This window comes from Procambarus clarkii, chromosome 66 (genome assembly GCF_040958095.1).
Source record: "Procambarus clarkii isolate CNS0578487 chromosome 66, FALCON_Pclarkii_2.0, whole genome shotgun sequence".
NCBI lineage: Eukaryota > Metazoa > Arthropoda > Malacostraca > Decapoda > Cambaridae > Procambarus > Procambarus clarkii.
The window spans coordinates 22,317,286-22,327,199 of NC_091215.1; positions in this window are offsets into that span (position 1 = coordinate 22,317,286).

A 9,914-nucleotide genomic window follows, 5' to 3' on the forward strand; every position below is an offset into this window, starting at 1 on the left:
TCAGTTGTCATGCATGAGAATGTCACGACAGACACCTGACCGGTTATCCAGGTTGTGAAGCCAGGACATTGGACAGATGTCCTGAGTGGTGGACAAATGTCCTGAGTGGTGGACAAATGTCCTGAGTGGGGAGACGAGAGTTCCCAGAGTTAGGATGGGGCATCTCTATTGGCTGTGTAAGTCGACTTCTTCTTGTGTGTATGTATGGGTGAGTAATGACTGACTAATGCAGGGATGACTTGGGTAAATTCTGAGATATAGGATGTTTGTGTTATGTGGTCAGGTAAGGGTTCATTGTGAGTCCAAGGGCAGCGAACCGGGATGGTCTGTGAGTGTAGTGGCGTATAAGTATTAATGTAGATTATTTCATATTTAATATATTATAAAACAAAATCACTAAATGTTAGTTGGCTTCAGTAACATTTCGTTGTAAATTCATTTGTATTCATTATAACTTGTTGGTATGTCTCAAGAGACTAGATGTATATATAAAGTGTTTTGGAGTGGAACAGTTCATGATGATAAATGGTATTAGTTAAACTGTGTAACCATAACAAATCTGGTGAGAGCGGTCACAACAGTGGGCTGAATCATGTGTGTGTGTGTGTGTGTGTGTGTGTGTGTGTGTGTGTGTGTGTGTGTGTGTGTGTGTGTGTGTGTGTGTGTGTGTGTGTGTGTGTGTGTGTGTTCTCCTATTAGGGGCCTTGACGGCTGAATGCACAGCGCTCGGGATTCGTAATCCTAAGGGTCCGGGTTCGATCCCCGGCGGAGGCTGAAACAAATGGGCAGAGTTTCTTTCACCCTGTTGGCCCTGTTGACCTCGCAGTAAATAGGTACCTGGGAGTTAGACAGCTGCTACGGGCTGCTTCCTGAGGGTGGGGGGAAAATCAGTTGATTGACTGACAGTTGAGAGGCGGGTCCAAAGAGCCAGAGCTCAACCCCCGCAAGCACAACTAGGTGAGTACACACACACACACACACTGTTCTCCGCCTACAACAACCCTTATAGCATATCATTATGAACATTTATGAAAGGAAACGTGCCTAGGGAGATAACAGAGAATCATTGTGGCGGAGCGCGCCCTCCCGGGCCTGCTAGCGACGTGAGCATGCTCTCTCTACGCCTGCGGGGATTTACACTAAGCATTATATACGACCATATCAATATTACTCGCGCCAAATAAACCTTCCCTGTCGGAAGGTGAATGCGGTAGGGGGAAATAATGGGAGATTATTATAGCCTGTTCCTCTGCCCTTGTCTCAAAAGGCACAGAAAATAATAACTGTAAGTTATACACATTAATCTACAGTAAAATTATAATGTTCTATTGTAAGTTTATTAATTTAAATATATTTGCGATATGATTCAAATTCACTACATTAATTGTAAGTTGCCTTATTATGTACATAGTCTAATTATGTACATAGTTTCATAACACTCTTAACCACTTGGATAGGTCGGTGCAGCGACCGCCTCGCTTCTTACAGGTCGGTATTCGATCCCCGATGGTCAAAGTTCTTTCCCTCATTCCCATACAAGCTCCTTGTCCTCACATGCCTTCTAAGTGCTACATAATCTATGTGGTTTAGTGCTCTTTCCTTATAAATAACTCAACTCATTTTCTTAAAGTCTCTATCTCTCTCTCTTAAATTATATTTAGCTTTCTCCGTATATCCAATAAATATAAATAATTATATTCTTTACGCACATACAGTACCTTAATTTAATATTAAATTACAATCAAATTACATATTAGAGAAGCTGAAGCCAATATGTGGTCAGAAACTTTATTTAGGGATTTGTTGAGAAAACATATTAGAAATGCGAATCAGCTGAGGAATGATTGAGCACTGATGGAGTCCTTGATAATGGTACTGTTATGGTATGGTTGCCATAACCATACCATACCATGCCATACCATAATCAAGACTGAGCGTCTTGCGTGGTAGTTGTCCAGACAATTGGCAGAGGTGAAGAAACCTGAGAACAGTGTCCATGTTTATGTGTTTGAGGCTGACGAGGTCATCCTGGCATTGAAGACTCCAATGTTATAACTAGATGGGGTGCCTAGCGGTGCCCAGGTCTTGCTACCCATCCCCCCTCGACGTCTTTCACCACCCTCTCTCGCCCAATCATCGCCCCCTCTCTTTCCCTGTACCCCCTTCTCCACCTTTCTACCCTCTCTCCTTCCTTTTCCCCCACCATCCCCCTTCTTCCCATCCCCCATTCTCTCCATTTCCATCTCCTCTCTCTCTCTCTTCCCTGTCTCAGAAACTGTAATATTATGAAAAGATGAAATATTGCTCAAAACTCGACAGAAAACAAATCCCCGATTTTAGACTTCATAAAAAACGCAACGGGGTAGCTGTAGGGGCGGATATTTCTTAAAGGAAGGCACTGTGATCGAACCCGACCAGTCTGTGATACTCATATACCACTTATGTGTCATCTTCAAAAGTTGGGTGAACCTAGCCCCAAGCGTCTGGCCTCCAACCTTGGACAAAGAGACAAATTTTTTTTATAGATTCAGATACGTTCAGCCATGATGGGTTAATACTTAAAAGGAGTTGTTAAGTACGTTTCTCTAACTCGTTCAGAAGTCAGTAAAAAGTATAAGGCAGACAGTTCAACACAGCAGTGCTGAGTATGCCAGCAAACTTGAACTTCATATGTGTTTTTGTGTTGCAATCTTTTGGCTGAATTTCTTGCTAGGTTAACCTGAAACTATCCTTATTGTTTGTGCATTGAGGACTTGAATTATAAGATCACAAAATAATTAGTCCGCGGGAATTTATGGAGTTGTTAGGTCTCACAGCTACATTGCAAAAGGGCATCTGCATTAGTGCAGCTACCCTAGTACTGATCCCCATAAGAGGTGTAACTAACTCTACGGACATATATTGCCCAGTTTCACTTACTATTGATAAGTTGAAAGCTAGCATATTGGAGTCATTGAAGCTTTCATGCTCACAGGACGGACTCAGTAAATCATTTTGAACACTTGGAGACTAGTGACCAGTCCCACCTGTCAGCCAGCCCCGACCTCATCACCAGTCCCACCTGTCAGCCAGCCCCGACCCCACCACCAGTCCCACCTGTCAGCCAGCCCCGACCTCATCACCAGTCCCACCTGTCAGCCAGCCCCGACCCCCACCACCAGTCCCACCTGTCAGCCAGCCCCGACCTCATCACCAGTCCCACCTGTCAGCCAGCCCCGACCCCACCACCAGTCCCACCTGTCAGCCAGCCCCGACCTCATCACCAGTCCCACCTGTCAGCCAGCCCCGACCCCACCACCAGTCCCACCTGTCGGCCAGCCCCGACCCCACCACCAGTCCCACCTGTCGGCCAGCCCCGACCTCACCACCAGTCCCACCTGTCAGCCAGCCCCGACCCCACCACCAGTCCCACCTGTCGGCCAGCCCCGACCTCACCACCAGTCCCACCTGTCAGCCAGCCCCGACCTCACCACCAGTCCCACCTGTCAGCCAGCCCCGACCTCACCACCAGTCCCACTTGTCTTATTTTTACAATTAAATATACTTAAGTCAAGGTAAAAATAATTCTCCTATATCATAACAATTTCAGATTTGTGTCATTTATCAATTATACAAATTCTAAACAAACATAATTCTCTATTTGCAAATATTACGTGTACAAAAATAAAGTATAAACTGCTAATGAATTTCAACTTGAAAACAAAAATTACAAAAACCATGGCAACAGTCTGGCCTTCCATGACTCAAAATTAAAAACAAAAATAAAAACACGTAACAAGTTAATAAAACAACGACAACCAAACAATTCACATTACATTCCAGAGGAGAGCAACAAAACAAGCTGTCTTGTAATCGATATCGCAATCGAGGGGGGGGGGGGAGGGGGAAGTAGGGGGGAGGGGGAGGGAGAGGGAGAGGGAGAGGGAGGGTGGGAGAGAGAGAGAGAGAGAGAGAGAGAGAGAGAGAGAGAGAGAGAGAGAGAGAGAGAGAGAGAGAGAGAGAGAGAGAGAGAGAGAGAGAGAGATACACCAATTTGGTGTAAAAGTATACATGTTTTTCTTCCGACAGGGGGGAAGAGGAAAGTCTTGCGGTGTGTGCCTCGCCTATTGCCCCTGAACACGACAGAGCCCCTGAACACGACAGAGCCCCTGAACACGACAGAGCCCCTGAACACGACAGTATCCCTGAACACGACAGAGCCCCTGAACACGACAGAGCCCCTGAACACGACAGAGCCCCTGAACACGACAGAGCCCCTGAACACGACAGAGCCCCTGAACACGACAGAGCCCCTGAACACTACAGAGCCCCTGAACACGACAGAGCCCCTGAACACGACAGAGCCCCTGAACACGACAGAGCCCCTGAACACTACAGAGCCCCTGAGCACGACAGAGCCCCTGAACACGACAGAGCCCCTGAACACTACAGAGCCCCTGAGCACGACAGAGCCCCTGAACACGACAGAGCCCCTAAGCTCGACAGAGCCCCTGAACACGACAGTGCCCCAGTATTGCATAGTTGGTTAGCAAAGGCTCAATTGAAGTATCCTTCATTGAGGATATTTTAGACCAGCTGATCGTTCAAATTATTACTTTCGCTAACGTTATCTTTCTTATCAATGAGCTTATTTTTTAAGTTGTTGTTAGTCTTAGGTATTAGTACTATTATTGAACAAATCCACAGGTGCCTTCATGAAGGTTCGAACCTATGTGCTCGGGTGTTCCCAGGCGCGCTCTAGTCAACTGTACCACGACATGGTAAAAGAATTGCAACTTGGGGCACTACTGCACCCACAAGGCTTCCACTGAAGCCTAACCGGGGTTTCCCACAATTCCCCCCATGCACTCGGGTTCTGTCAATCAGTAATTCTACCCCTGACGGAGTAGTTCTCCTTCAATACACAGAGAAAACACATTAACATGAAATAACACGTTATATATCACGTTAATTTACTTTATATGTGAATTATTAATATTATTATTATTATTATTATTATCATCATCATTCTTCTTAGTCTTATTCTCATTATTACAGCCTTTTGCAATAGCCAATATTTTAAATATTACTAAAAAACACTAAAATAGTTACTTCTCATATCCTTCTTTTGGCACTTTATTCTCGTCATAATAAAGAGCGGGTCGACCTAGTGTGTGAATTTAGGATAATATTGCAGTTCCCGACGCCACAGTTAGTATCGAGCACCCCGCCATGCGTGGCGGCGCTGACTGGGCGGACAAGTGTGTCTCATCTGATTTGACATGTCTAAGCCCTGTTCCAGACCTAAGGTTCACTCACTATATTACATTACACCAGAAAATGTACACGGAAATTAATAGAAGACTTAAAAATATCTGATTTTTTTGGTAGAAACATATTACAGGATTACAGGTATTATATAAATAAATATTTATATTGTATATATATATATATATATATATATATATATATATATATATATATATATATATATATATATATATATATATATATATATATATATATATATATATATATATAATAAATATATAATACCTGCAATATTGTGATTAAATATTGGATTATTGGAAACATAAAAATATTAAAACATCAATGGAAAAATATTTTGAAACATAATAACCACATAAAAACCAATTAAATCAATAAACTATATTTCTGTATAAAGGAGTATTGGAACCAGAAGAGGGCGGGTGAGAGAGGCTTGGCAGAGACAAACAGACGTGGTGTCCTCTGTGTGTTTTGCAGGAGAAGTGAAACTTGGGATAAAGTTTTATAACCATCGCTGCTCCCCTCTCGTGGTCGCTCAGAACATAATGTTGGGTACTTTGCTGGAATGAAATTAATGGTGTTTCAACATAATATTATTAGTATGACTGGGATTAATTCCATTACAATATAGTTTTTCAACATAATATATTAATATAACTGGGATTAATATTAACATAATATGGTTTTTCAACGTAATATATTAGCTTGACTGGGATTAATTTAAATTTGATATCATATGAAGTGATATCTGGTGATGCCTTAGATATAGGATATTCTAGAATATTCTAGAATATTTGATACTCCAGAATATGCATATGATAATTGATGTTATAACTTACAATGATGCTCAAGTTATAGAATTCAAATTGTATAATCTACTTTACTGTAACACTTTTGAATCTCGTATATTCTGATACAATATTTGAATTTGAATTTTCCCCTGTATTATACACATCAAATAATGTGTTCCTTGAATATGGATGAAAACAAAGATTATTTATACGGATGGAGAAACGGTGGCATTATAATGAATTATTTCCTATGTTTGTCAATGTTATTTCATTCCTAAATTATTCACGTGTTTTTGAGATTGATTTTAAGAAGACGAGGGATGGGAGAGTGTTCTGGTGAGTCAGGCAGGTGGCCACCACCTGGGGGACAAGTGGTGCTTGTTTTGCTTAATGGAAGAGGCACTACCTGGCCTCTAGAACACAAGGGGGAACAACGGTGTTTGTTGATTGGAACAGACAGGCGCCGCCTGGAATCTGGAAAACTTGGGGAGGGTGTTTTAGTGGATGAAACAGAGAGGAACTAACTGGAATCTGGGTGTTTGGTGGATGGAACAGACAAGTGCTAACTGGAACCTGGTAAATCAGGCAGAGTGTTTTGGTGGACGGAGCAGGCGGGGTGCCACCTAAAACCTGCCAGACTAGCGATGAGAATTTGGGGAGTGGGAGAGCCAAGCACCACTGGGGAAAGAGTGAAATTGTGTGTTTTTGTTGGTAGGACAAAGGACCTTAACGTTAAGCTCAATCACGTTACCTGCTAACGTCATCACCTGGTTTCCAAGTCCTAGACCCGGGGCCGCATTTTCGAAAGATAACATAGTTATTGAAGGTAAAATCTTTGTTATTTCTTTTAAAAATATTGATATTCTCTTTAACAAGATTCCTTCGTTTCAAACTGAATTTCGCTGAAGATATTTTCATAGGATGTTTTCGTTCGTTGCATTTGTCGATCCACAGAACACAGAGAAAGGGAAGAAATGGTTAAAAATACAGATGAATGGGGGACTTGAATAATAAAGATGGTGTCCGGACAACGATAATACAGGTAAGGTTGTTATCAGGAGAAATCACTAAGCCAGTATAACTATACACCACTTGGAAGGGATATGAGGATTAGGATCTGGAATAGGACGGAAGGAAGGGGCGGTGCCCAACCACTTAAACCATCGGGGGATCAAACGCCGACCTGCAAATAGCAAATCCGTCGCTGTATCGACCAATTCAAGTGCTTGGATACGATAATACAGTGCCAATAATGATGCTACAACTATAGTTATTTAAACTGTTTGATATATAAATATACAACGCAATACATTATTTATATTATTATCGTCATTACTATATATATATAGTAGTAGTAGGCATCCATCAGTCTCAGGAGACTATGGAGTTGCGCTCTGGTTGTCGGTCTGGAGTGTCCTCTCCAGGGCACAAAGCCAGGGTAGGGTAATACAGGGGAGAAGCTGTTACCCATGAAGCAGGTCCCCTCCTACACGGCGCCGAAAGTCTCCAATAGAAAGGCAAACGCCAATACAATTGGTTCCAGCGCCATCGCAGAAACTGTGAGCTCCGGAGTTGACCTCGTAGTTGGTGAAAGAAAGCACAGGGACTCCAAACCCGGAGACCGCAGTGGTCGGGGCCGGAGAAGAACCACCCCATCAAGGGCAAGAACGACCCCAGCCTCCTGAAGCAGAGCCTGGGGGGCTGCACGAGCCCCAGGAGGTGGACGTCCCGGTCCCGCACCTACGGGTTCCTGACAGAGATCGTCACAGCCCTCTTTCACCCGAGGCCGGCTTCCTTCATGACCCAGCTGAAGGTAGAGTGATAATTATTAAATACAACAATTATTATTATAAGGATTATTATAATAATAATATAATTAATTAATAAATATCAGTATATATATATATATAACTCTTACACGTAATATTGAAATAATAATTTTATATCGTTTCCTACGTTTGGCAATTAATTTTCGTAGTGTAATTTTTATTACAATTACAAATATACAAATATTTATTAATAAAATAAACGGACCTACATGAATGAAACACGTTAAGCGGGATGTGTTACTACATTCAGTCACGTTATTGTGACATTTTCCGCATTTATGAATAACATGTTATTAATTTGAATAAATAAATAATACACATGAATGATTGGGGTATTACCTCGTAGGGACGACAATACCTAAGAAATAGCGCCCATTAATGTCCTCTAAAAAACAGTCACGATCAACATATAATGCACATTGATGACTAGAATGAAAACCATCGTTCTTCACTTCTAAAAACGTCCTGCCCATAATCATGGCTCAGGGAATGTTTACACAACCCGGGAGGTTGAATGTCTAATGTAATTTTAATGAAAAGATGTCAGGGAAAAGTTTCTTAATTTTAAGACGAAAACACGCTCCAAATCTGAGTAAAATCATAGATGTGAGGCGTCCGGGCGTCAGGCAGTGAAAATACATATTGACAGCCTTAATGCCAGTGTTTGAGGAGATTTTTCACAATTATGACTCGAAACTTTTGATAAGAAGACGCGTAAATCTTAACTTTTATATCGAACAGGATGAGAGATGCTAACGAGTCACTTGAGCATCGCTACGAACGCTGTATTTTATCCAATACATACAGCTGAGTGTATAATATTATCAATTACATACATTTACTGTTATTGTCTTTAAGGAAAGGAAGAAATAGTTCAAATGATCTCAATGCTCACCCATAAGTGTCCTTACCATCCACTTGGACTCTGTGTTCACCCTTTATCCTCTTTTATATGACGGCACTAAAGCAATTTTAAGATATTTCGTTAATACCATTTGCCTCTATTCTATATGGACAACTGGATATGAATATCCGGTTGTTCATATGTAATAGCATCGAAGGTCTAGGTAGAGTGATGGGATTAAGGCCTATCAACATCTGGAGAAGTTATTAAGGTCACCATAACAACTTACTAACCAACAAGCACGTAAACCTCGCTTGAGTTTACTGGAGTCAAGACTAAGGTAACCTTTCATTGTATATACACAATGAAACATGGTGTGTGTATATATATGTCGCGCAAAGGTCGCGCTAACATCTAGGTATACAACGTCAGCCACACCCACCACAAACATGCCAACCACAGTCCCCACCACCACAAACATGCCAACCACAGCCCCCACCACCACAAACATGCCAACCACAGTCCCCACCACCACAAACATGCCAACCACACCACAAACATGCCAAAGACAGTCCCCACCACCACAAACATGCCAACCACAGTCCCCTCCACAAACATGCCAACCACAGTCCCCACCACCACAAACATGCCAACCACAGTCCCCACCACCACAAACATGCCAACCACAGTCCCCACCACCACAAACATGCCTACCACAGTTACCCACCACCACAAACACAGTAGCCATAAGAGTTACGACGACCACTAGAAGCCTCTACCAAGCAAGCGGCTGGGCGCCGTCAACTGGAAACGGATTCACCAACTAGTGTGAGCGAACAGGTGAAAGATAATACTCTCTCGCTCTCTCCACACACACACACACACACACACACACACACACACACGCACACACACACACACACACACACACACACACACACACACACACACATACACACACACACACACACACACACACACACACACACACACACACACACACACACTCACACACACAAATGTGAGGGGGAAAACGGGAAGAGGCGATTAGTCTGCCAACAAAGAGATGGGAGAAGATTTTACGAGTAAAAGACCAAAGGTGAAAGTCTCTTTGAAAGTGAGAGGTGAGGGGACAGGTGAAGGGAAAGGTAAGGGAAATGTAAGGGGAGATATAAGAGGAGA